The sequence below is a fragment of the Propithecus coquereli genome, unplaced genomic scaffold (genome assembly GCF_000956105.1).
Source record: "Propithecus coquereli isolate 6110/MARCELLA unplaced genomic scaffold, Pcoq_1.0 Scaffold567, whole genome shotgun sequence".
Classification (NCBI taxonomy): Eukaryota; Metazoa; Chordata; class Mammalia; order Primates; family Indriidae; genus Propithecus; species Propithecus coquereli.
The window spans coordinates 973,591-985,968 of NW_012151585.1; positions in this window are offsets into that span (position 1 = coordinate 973,591).

Genomic DNA, 12,378 nt, shown 5'->3' on the forward strand with positions numbered 1-12,378 from the left:
CTCTTTTTAAATATAACTCACATACCATGAAATTCACCATATTATAATGTACAATTCAGCAGTTTTTAGTACAGTCATTGGTCACTTAATGATAGGGATACGTTCTTACAAATGCATCGTTAGGCAATTTCATTGTGGTGCTAACATCATACAGTGTACCTAGACAAACCTAGATGATATAGCCTATCTACCACACACCTGGGCTATATGGTACAGCCTATTGCTCCTGGGCTACAAACCTTTACAGCATGTAACTGTACTGAATACTGAGGCAACTGTAACACAATGATAAGTATTTGTGTATCTAAATATATCAAGACATAGAAAATGAGTAAAAATACAGTATTGTAATCTTATGGGACCACCATCCATCGTTGACCAAAACGTCATTGTGTGTCACATGATTATATATACACAAGGTTGTGCAACTGTCACCACTAATTTCAGAACATTTTCATCACCCCTAAAAGAAAGCTAGTACCTATTAGCAGCCACTCCCCATTCTCCCTTCTCCTCACCCTCTGACAACCACTGATCTACTATCTAATCTCTATGGATTTGCCTATTCTGGACATTTTACATAAATGGAATCATACTATACGTAACCTTTTGTGCTTGGCTTCTTTTAGTAGGCATAATGTTTTTAAGACTCAGTTAAGTTGTAGCATGTGTAAGTATCTCATTCCTTTTTATGGCTAAATAATATCCCTGTGTATGGATATACCACATTTTGTTTATCCAGTCATCAGGTGGCCATTTAAGTTGTTCCACCTTTTGACTATTATGAATAATGCTACTATGAACATTCATGGATATGTTTTTGTTTGATACCTGTTTTCAGTTCTTTTGGGAATATATCTAGGAGTGGAATTGCTGATTATTTTATGTTTTTAACTTTTTCAGGAACTGTCAAATGTTTTCCATAGTGGCTGCATCATTTTTCATTCCCACCAGCATGTATGAGGATCCAAATTTCTCCATGTCCTTGCCAACAGTTATTTCCCGCTTTTTAAAATTATTGCCATCTTAGTGAATGTGAAGTGGTATGTCATTGTGGTTTTGATTTATATTTTCCTAGTAAGCTTGTTGACCGTTTGTTTATCTTCTTTGGAGAAATGTTTATTGAAGTTCTTTGCCAAATTTTAAAAAAATGTATAATTTATTTCATCTACAGTAGATTCGTTTGTTTCTTGAGACAAGGTCTCACTTTGTTGTCCAGGTTAAAGTGCAGTCATCATAGCTCACCGTAACCGCCAACTGCTGGGCTCAATCAATCCTCCTGCCCAGCCTACCGAGTGGCTGGGACTACAGGTGCCCACCACCATGCCAGTTAATTTTCATATTATTTGCAGAAGACGGGGTCTTGCTACTTTGCTCACACGGGTCTCAAACTCCTGGCCTCAAGCGATCCTCCCGCCTTGGCCTCCCAAAGTGCTAGGATTACAGGTATGAGCCCCTGTGCCCGGCCCTTTGCCAATTTTTAAAATTGGGTTGTTTGTCATTTTGTTGTTGAGTTACAAGACTTCTTTGTATACTGTGGATACTAGACCCTTCTCAGATACATGATTTACAAATATTTTCTCCCAATCTGTGAGTCATCTTCTCACTTTCTTGATAGTCTTGCCCCCACCTCCTATACTTTTTTTTTTGAGCTATGATGTCATCATAGCTCACTGCAGCCTCCAACTCCTGGGCTCAGGTGATCCTCCTGCCTCAGCCTCTGGAGTAGCTGGCACTACAGGTGAGCACCACCATGCCTGGCTAATTTTTTGTAGAGATGGGGTCTCACTATTGCCAGGCTGGTCTTGAACTCCTAGGCTCAAGCGATCCTCCTGCCTTGGCCTCCCAAAGTGCTAGGATTACAGGTGTGAGCCACTGTGCCTGGCATCTTGATAGTCCTTTCATGCACAAAAGTAGTTAATTTTGATGAACTCCAGTTTATCTGTTTTTTCTTTGATTGCTTATGCTTCTGGTGTCATATTTTGCATGTGGATATCCAGCACTATTTGTTGAAAGGCTAAACTTTCCCTATTGAGTGGTCTTAATACCCTTGTGAAAAATCAATTGACCACACATGTGTACATTTATTTCTGTACTCTCAATTCTATTCCATTGGTATATATATGCCTGCTGTATGCCAGTATCATACTGTTTTGATTATTTAGTTTTGTGAATGCTCTACTTTTACTACGCCATATGCGCTTCTGATTTTTAGTACATTTGTGTACTGTGATCACTATTTTGTGTTCTTTTCAGTTTTTCTGGAACATACACTTCGGTATGGATCATTTGAATAATCAGCATACTTATCATTTAAAACAATTAAGAAGTGTTTGTTTTATTGCCACAGCCTTACTGTGCTGTGGTTGGATTTTCCAGGTTCTTATATCATCCTGTTTTCTGAGTTCATTTTTACTGTTCTGGAAAGCTTTGTTTGTACTGTTTTTTCTGGACCCAGACTCATTAGCTATCAAGTCCCCACCCCTTTGATGTCAGGGAATGATGGCTGCTATTTTTAGTGCATCCTCACAGAAACTCGGACTACTCCCATCTGCCTCAGCTCAGAGCCAATACTTCCTGCCAGTCTTGGATTGAACTTCTGGGACAGAAGAGCTGCTAAGAAAACCTCTTCCTGAAACCAGAGCTCTCCAGAGGTCAGAAATGGCACCAGCCTTATTATCTGTTACTCACTTTGTTGTAAATTACTATTCCTGAGGTGTCACTTGTGGGAAAGAATCTCTCCTTTGAACCTCTCTCATGCTGCCAGTACAAGCATTTATAAATGCTGTTTATATATGTACTCCCCTGTCTTTAGAAAGGAGGAGCTCCCAGAGATTATGGGCCTTGTTCAAGGTCACCTAGTGACCTCAGAGTGCTACTGGGAACAGAATTCATCCCCCACCCTCATGGATTCCTTTCTCTTCATTACCAACCATTTTTTCCCTATTGGGCAACAGAAAGTAGAATGTATATCTCAGCATGTTCCCCAAGGGAGGTTTTGAGTTTCATCTTCCTTTTTGGGAAATCAAGTTGATTTTCCTCTTCTCCACTTTAGGTTCTATGCCTATTTCACTAAAGTCCTTGGTAGCTTTTTTATAGTAATAAAGCTCTTTAGTCTTTGTGCCTATTGAAAATTATTATGGACTAAATGAATTTGCATTTGTACAAGGTGAAACTAAATTCTATAGTTCAAGTGATAAATGGGGTTTCACAGCAGATAGTTTCAGATTGATTTCATTAACCCACATTTACAATCCCAATTTCCATAGCTTTTTGTCACTACCGTATCACATGTAGCTAAGGAAAATTAGTGTGTACATCGCATGAAAAAAATGGAGAGGCAAGTGGTCCTAGGTATTTGAAGCTAGGAGGCTCCTTAGTATCGCAGTGAATACTTTTCAATTGTGGTAAAATATACATAACATAAAATTTACCATCTTAATCATTTTTAAGTATACAGTTCAGTAGTGTTAAGAACATTCTAATTGTTATGCAGTCTCCGGAACTCTTTTCATCTTGCAAAATGGAAACTCAGTTAAACAACTATTCCCCGTTCCCCCTTCCCCCAGGCCCTGTCAACCACCATTCTACTTTCTGACCCTACAGTGTGAATTTGACTACTGTAGGTACCTTGTATAAGTAGAATCATACGGTGTTTGTTTTTGTGACTAGCTTATTTCACTTAGCATAATGTCCTCAAGGTTTAACCATGTCATAACGTTAGGGACCAGTGCAGGTTGGCAGCGCTAACCACAGGAAAAGAGGAGGGGGCAAATGTGAGGAGGCCAAAGAACATCTAGAACCAAACCTGCAACAGCAGGAACTTAAGTTTAGGGACTTTTCCCAGCCAGGAGCATGTGCAGAAACTAGAAGCTCATGACTTAACCTGTGGGTATATATCAGTTACTGTGGGTATATATCAGAAGTAGAATTACTGGATCATGTGATAATTCTATTTTTAATTTTTTGAGGAACCACGGTACCATTTTTCCACAGTGGTTGCACCATTTTATATTGCCACCAGCAGCACACAAGAGTTCCAACCTCTCCACATCCTTGCCAGTACTTTTCTTTTTCTTTTTGATAAGAAATGGGTGTGTAGTGGTGCAGTGAATATATTTTTAAACAACCATGAGTCATAACCCAACTCACATCATATTTTGTATACAGATCCTTTAAAAAATTACAATGTATTGGTGGGGCGCAGTGGCTCATGCCTGTAATCCTAGCACTCTGGGAGGCCAAGGCAGGAGGATCACTTGAAAGCCTAAGCAAGAGTGAGATCCCAACTCTACTAAAAACAGAAAAATTAGCCGGGTATGGTGGCATAAAACTGTGGCCCCAACTACTTGGGGGGCTGAAGCACAGGATCGCTTGAGCCCAGGAGTTGGAGGTTGCAGTGGGCTATGACGACGCCACTGCACTCTATCCAGGGCGACAGAGCAAGACTCAGTCTCAAAAAAAAAAAAAAATTAGGACATATTTGATGTGCATTTAACAAACTTTTATTGAATCATGGCTACATTCCAGGCACTGTGTCGGGCATTCAAATATGAAACAGGCACTCCCTGCCCTCATGAATAACACAGATAAGGAGCCCCAGTGAAATAACTTATACACATTGTGCCAGTCTCTAAAGGACTAGGACCATAGGCTCTAGCAACAGATCTGCGAGAGAAGGGGACAGGAGAGAAAAGTCCACAGTTTCAGTGTGTTCTGAACTCTTTAGGAATTTTGGATGAGCAGAGATGCTCAGTTTCCTCCCATAACAAATAGGGTGTCCTCTGTGAAACCTGAACATTGACCAAGTTGTTGAGAAAGATATATATATTAGCTTTTCCTATGGGAATTTAAAAACATATGCAAAAGTAGAGAAAATAATAATGAGTCACCAAGTACCCGTCACCAGTTTGTGGAATCATCAACACATGTTCAGTCTTATTTCATCTCTACCCCTAATCACTCCCTCTCTTTTTTTTTCAAGTAAACACTACCAAGTATTAAGCAATAAATAACCCACATAAGCCTATTCTCATACCAAATTTCACATGGCCATCAAGAAAGAGATTTATGGAGCTAGCTCCTCTCACCTTCATGCCTGATGAAAAACACAAAATTGCTGAGACACGCCATGAAAGGACTTCGTCTAGTAACTTCGAATGCCAGACCTACAGGGAAGGACTTCTCCATCTTTGCTGTCAGTAGGGTCATTTTAAGCACTGAAGACACACCATTTTACAATACAGCTTAATCAGAAAGAAACCTTCTGTGGGACATGACCAGAGGAATGCAAAGATCACCAGCAAAAATGAGAACTTTGCTCTCCAATCCACACCTTTGGTGTTGTCACGGGCCCTCTCCCAAGGCAGCCTCAGAGACGTGTATACTGTGGGGACAGACCTGAAAGCCATCGCCTGGCACCTTCTGTAGGACCAGATTCAAAGATAGATACGGAGTGCCCTTTCTCTTCCTAAGAAGGAATTCTGGCCCCCAGCTTTATGTGTGATCATTAAAAAACACAACTTTTGGTTCAGCATGGTGGCTCCCGCCTGTGATCCCACCACTTTGGGAGGCTGAGGCGTGAGGCAGGAGGATCGTTTGAGATCAGGAGTTAGAGACCAGCTTGAGTAAGAACAAGACTCCATCTCTACAAAAAAATAGAAAAATTAGCCAGGCGTGATGGCACACGCCTGTAGTCCCAACTACTCGGGAGGCTGAGGCAGGAAGATTGCTTAAGCCCGGGAGCTGGAAGTTACAGTGAGCTGTGATGACACCACAGCACAGTAGCCCGTACAACAGAGCGAGACTCTGTATCAAAAAAAATAAAAGTAAAAAACCACAACTTTCTGTGGCTTTTCACTGCCTCAGGAACAATGTCCTCAAGCCTTAGGATGGTGTCCAAGGCATACTCTGGAGTGCCCATCCTGCCCAGGCAGGGGTTCAGACCGCCCCCTGCACCAGCAATGCAGCTGTCTCCCTCCACATGTGATGCTGTAGCATGCACCTGCTGTAGGACTTCCCAGATGCCCCCCTACCAGGGGAGGGGTCTGCCCCTCCCAGGACATCCATCACCCTTCTCGGACCTGAGTCAGAGCACCCTGTGAGCAATGGCCTCTGCCAACCTCAGACAAGCCCATCTCCCTCTCTCTGGTCACTGAGTGTTGGAATTTGGTTTCTCCTTGTCTTACAGGCACTAGACTAGACTCACTCTTGCAGACAGCACATCCTTTTGTAACTGAAAATCCTCCTTGCAACAGAAAAAGCAATAAATACAGACACACCCATACACACACAGGTCAGAGAAAAACAACTACAAATGGCTGAAGGACACATGAGAAGTGCCACTCTCATTCACACTGAAAGAGACCCTAATTAACACTAACCTTCACCCCTGGATCCAAGAGAGTTGGCAAGGGTGTATCTATCCTAGAACCTATCCCAAAACTTTACCTGCTTACCAAAAAGAACTGTTTGAAAGCTATTTAAAATATTTTTTAAAGCCCTCTTAGCACACACAAAAAAATCCATGAACATGTGATTTGGCACAGCCTCTTTGGAAGGCACTTTTAGCTACCAAATTAAAATTCATACACCCTAACCCCAAATCCCCGCCATGGGGTTCTTCGCGGGGCAGGTTAAGTATACTTGTTCATGCTGGTACAATGGAATGTTCCTGAGCAGCTAAAAAGCTGGAGGTGTGCCCCTCTGTGCACTGATGTGGAAACATGGCACTATCATTGTAGCCTCAAAAAAAAGTGGAGAACAAGTTGTACATTATGATGCAATTGATGTTTTAAAGGAAAAAGCCAACTGTACATTTAGCAGAGAAAGCTCTGGAGGTATACACTGTTAGCCACAGTAACTCTTGGATGGGGCTGGAGAGGTGAAGTAGGAATGTGGATCTCATGTTTTACTCAATACAGGTCTATATTGTTTGAATTTTTTAATGATAATATATTCATGTATTACTTGTTTTAGAGAAAATTAGAAAACCCTCCATAAATCTCCCTCCTGTTGGCCAAAGTAGCATTTCCCATGACTCTCTCTGAGCACCAGCAGGAAGAAGTTGGAGACGGGGTACCCAGGGACCCATTTCTAAAGACAGGCTCGCAAGCCATTTAAAGATAGTATCTATGTCATTACATGCCAGGCCAGAACATTAAGCAGTACCTAGAAATGGTGAAAACTGGACAAGTCGAATTCTCCTAATGACAAAACAGGCAAACAAAAGAAATCAGTCTCCCAGAGGCCTTCTCCTTTCATGTCAGGAGCCTTGCACATCACCCCCTGAAATCTGCATCTCCAATGCCCAGCCAAGGGCCACCGGTTTTCCCAACTCCTGGCCTTAGGTAGAGCAACTGCTACTACTATTCCGAGATTGGGACCAAAGTGTTTTTAAAGCTGAGACCCACATCACTGATACTCCCTAAAAGGGCAAATAATGTACCCCTTCGTGGTGGTGTGGTTCAGAACCTCAAGAAAGCTTCTGATCTCAGGCAGCCAAATAGAACCCTGTTGAGTTTTGCTCTCGACATGCTCACATTTTTGGAGCACGCCTCAAAGTGGAGCACACTGAGATACTTTCCCCAGACAATGCACGGTGTGGCATGGACAGGAAACAGTCTGTAGGCTTCAAAATGCCAACAGCACCAACAGGCACTGCCATTCATAAGCCACTCCAAGTAATTACACAGTCCCTTGGATTTCAAGGCTCAGGATCCAAAACTACACATTTAGCTCTTCCAGCCCTGTATCTGTACGCACTATCAAGATCCAGGCTGATCCTTAAATTGGCTGGCAGCTCTTAATGCAAATAAAGAAATATAAGCCTTGCATGGCCAGGGCTCCATCATAAACTCTGAAAGTAGGACACTCCCAAGGCCAGAGAATGAGCTTGAGCATTGCCAAGTGCCAAAAAAAAAAAAAATTACGTGGCATTTGGTACAAATTTTTTTTCCCCTGAAATCACACTAGAAAACTGTTTTGCAAAGCAGCAATTCTCTCTGGCCTGGTGAAGAACATACTGGCACTGTGCCCACCAAATTAGGACTATGCCCAACGACTGTTTCTCAGCGCAACTCGGGACCCCCAAGCCCAGGCACCCCCAACACACACACAGATTTAATCTGTAGCCAAGCTCCCCTCTCTTAGCACTGGGTGACCTTTGGAGAATTCAACACAGCTGCTTAGCCTGAACAGGCAGCACCCACTACCCAAAGCAGTTTTATTACTACTGTTTTCCTATGACCCAGCCTGTGTCACTGATTGCCGACAAGCTGGTTTGCAAAGCAGAAACGAATGATATTTTTTTTTAGCTTCAATTTTCCTCTCCTCAACCAGTCAGCAACTGGAGCTCAAACAGGAAACCAGCTGCTCTGGGTCACTGCACGTGGGTGCTATGCAAGAGGCTGGGAATATTGCTTAGCAAGGGCCAAGGGCTGGCACTTGCTGGAACTACTCAAGTCTTAATGGATTAAGTGGGTAAGGGGACTGCCCACCCAGAGTGAAGGGCAGGGCAGGGACCCTGCTGTCCTCTCACTGAGGTACTCCCAGAGCTGCTGGGAGAGATGTAAATGAATGAAATGTATGTGGGCTGGAGCCAGTGACCTTAGCCTAGAACTGTGGGGGATGGTCCAGGGATGTGGAATCTGGGGACCCAGGGACCACCACCCGCGCCCTGCAGCCCTGGCCGCATACTCACTCACGCAGAGGCAGGCCATGAGCTTGGCGGCCTCCTCGGGCACCGGGGCAGGTGGGGAAGAGCTCCTTGAGCAGGTAGGTGGCTAAGACAAGAGCCAAGATGTACTGCTAGGAGAGACGGATGCCGAGCAGCTCCATGCAGAGCTTGAGGAACGCGGGCAGCGAGCCCGCAGACTTCGAGCATGTAGGCGTAGTCGCCGCCGACTTGGAGATGGTGGTGCCCGGCTCGGCATAGCAGAGCGCGCCCACGGTGGAGAAGCCGATGATGGTGCCCACGATGATCGCCGCGCCGCTGAGCAGCTCGATGTTGCGCTGCAGGATCTCTCGCTCGCCTGCGCCGCGCCACCAGCATCCTCTCCCCCGCTGGCCGCTCCTCCTCCTGGGCCGGCCGCGGGGCTGGGACACCTGGCGCGTGGGGCTGAGCGAGCGCCAGCGAGGACCAACCGTGCCGCCCGCCGCTGCCCTATTCACTTCTCTCACCATTGGATTATTTTGAAGCAATATCAGTATATTGATCAAGTTTTCAGTTTCCACTTGCTCTTGATGCTATTTTCCTTAAATATTGGGATGTGTACTCTCATTTTGGTTCCTTTTAGCAGTTTTATTGTGCTCAATATTATTGCTCTGATAGTTTCCTTTTTAATTGATAGAATCACGGCATTTTCTGGCTTCAAACTCTACTCTTATGTTTCTGCTGCTCCGGAGTCCCATGAACCTGCCACACATCTTCACTTTAATCCAAGTGTCTCCACCTCCACTCACCAGTTCTCCCAGCTCATCACTGTAGTGTAGGGACTTGAACAGTCTTCTTAGTTACTCTACGTACAGTGTCTAGCCTGGTGCGTGGTAGGTGCTTAATAAACAGTTGATGACTGAATAGATGAATTCCATTTGGCTTCCCACTCACCTGAACCTCACAATCAGCTGTTTCAGCAATACACTTGGTTCTATATATCTTAAATGAGAAAATTCCCCGGGCCTCTTGAGAAATACCTTTTATCCTTGTCTAGCTGAAGAATCTGAATTTTTCTGGCTCCCTCTGCTGGTTTCTCCTGGGCAGTTGTATACAGGTGCCCCTGATGGCAGAGGATTGGCGCCAGAGCCAAGTTCTGGGAAGGTAAAGTAGGACATTGTTGTAGAGTGTCCTAGCCAGTCCAGGCATGTTTAAGGAGGAAGGGAACAGCTTGTTGAAAACAGTTCTGGGAAGTGCAGCTTTCTGTGTAGGGGTGGGGAAGGTGTCCCACAGCTAAAGTTAGGAGGGCTGGGATGGGGACTGCAGTCTGCAGCACTGTAAGACCATGAGAATCATGACCACATGAGCCTGTAAGTTAGCTGGTCTTTGTGGGGATCAGGTCTTACATTGAGAATGGAGATGGGCTCCTTTTTCCTTTAAGACAGTGCAGCTTGCAGTCAGACATAGTCACCATGCAGGCAGGTTGCCTATGGTGTTTTATTTGAGGATTCTGTGAAAATTGAGGTAAGAATGGTGGTGATGGCTGGGCGCAGTGGCTCACACCTGGAATCCTAGCACTCTGGGAGGCTGAGGTGGGAGGATAGCTTGAGGCCAGGAGTTTGAGATTAGCCTGAGGAACATAGTGAGATCCCATCTCTACAAAAAATAGAAAAATTAGCCAGGAGTGGTGGCACACACCTGTAGTTCCAGCTACTCAAGAGGCTGAGGCAGGAGGATCACTTGAGCCCAGGAGTCTGAGGTTGCAGTGAGCTATGATGACTGTACTCTAGCCTGGGCAAAAAAGTAAGAGACCCTATCTCAAAAAAATAAACAAATAGTGGAGGTGAATGTGGATGGAAGCGTCTCCAGAGTTCAGGGTCCTGCATTGGATACATGACCCCATCACCCAACGCTTAAGTCCATTAACAACTCGGTAGAGCTCTGGATGGAGGTTCTGCCAGCGCCTTCTTCCTACACCCTCTGTAAAAATAATAAATTCCCCATACTTACTTACCTGCCCTCTAGATCACATTTCTTAGTTGTTTACGCTTACTTGTCTTTTCCACAACATGTCTTCCCAGAAAGTGGGCCATGGCAGAATGAATCTCTCCAGACCCCAGCCAGGCATAGACATCAGGAAGAGGGTTCAAGTGGTCAGACATGAAAGACAGATCCCCTCCTCCTCTCCAACCCCAAACCCCAAGTACCAGAATAATTCCACTTAAATTTGAACATGGAAAATAGGCTTTTGTTTCCCTTCAGGACACAGGGATAAGGGAACTGAACCCTGAAGAACCCCAGGGCATAAATAATACCATTGGACTTGGGCTATGAACTACGAAATGGTCATTATAAAGAAATATTTGTCCAAAGCCAACTCATGATAAAAACCCTCCATAAAGTAGGAATAGAGGAAAACTTCCTCAACTCGATAAAGAACAAAAACTCACAGTTCACATTATACTTAATGGTGAGGAACTATAGCCTTTCTCATTAAGATCAGAAAGAAGGCAATGATGTGCCCTCTCATCACTCCTTTTCAACATCTTACTGGAAGTCCTAGCTAATGCAATAAGACAAGAAAAAAAATAAAAATTATACAGATTGGGAAAGAAAAAAATCAAACCACCTTTGTTCACAGATGACATGACCATCTCTGTAGAAAATCAGAAAGAATTGACAGAAAAACTCCTGAAACTAATAAGTGATTATAGCAAGGTTGCAGGATACAAAGCCAATATACACAACTCAATTGCTTTCCTATATACCAGCAATGAATGAGTAGAATTTGAAATTAAAAATACCATTTACATTAGCATCCCCCAAAATTTTGTATAAACCTAACAAAATATGTACAAGATCTGTATGAGGAACACTATAAAACTCTGATGAATGAAATCATCATAGATAAATAAATGGAGATATATTCCATGTTCATGGATAGGAAAACTCATTGTTATCAAGATGGCAGTTCTTCCCAACTTGATCTATAGATTGAAAGCAATCTCAATCAAAATCCAAGTAAGTTATTTTGTGGATATCAACAAACTGATTCTAAAGAGGCAAACGTCCCAGAAGAGCCGACACAATACTGAAGGAGGAGAATAAATAATAAAGATCAGTGGTCGCCAGAGGTGGAGGGATGAATAGGTGGAACATTGAGAATTTTTAGGGCAGTGAAAATACTGTGTATGATACTATAATGATGGATACATATCATCATACATGTGTCCAAACCCATGGAATGTACAACACCAAGACTGAACCTAATGTAAACCACGGACTTTAGATGATGTCAGTGTAGGTTCATCAATTATAACAAACATATCAGGGAATGTTGACAATGGGAGAGGCTGGTATATGTGGAAGCAGGGGCTACAAGGAAAATCTCTGCACCATCCTCTCAATTTTGCTATGAACCTAAAACTGCTCTGAAAAAAAATAAAGACTTAAAAAAAAAAAGAAATGTTTGGAAGGAATTCATTTCTATGCTGGGTGCTGGGAATGCAGTAGTGGGCAAAGTCCTGCATGCACATGGGGGAAGGCAGATTGCAAACAATAGTACGTCAGGGGTACTAAGCGCTAAGAGGAACGGTAAACCAACGCAAAAGGATAGGGCAGAAATTTATTGTTTTAAATTTGGTGGTCAGGGGAACCTCCTCAGTTGAGGTGAAAGAATAAGCCGTGTGGGGCCGGGCGCGGTGGCTCACGCCTGTAATCCTAGC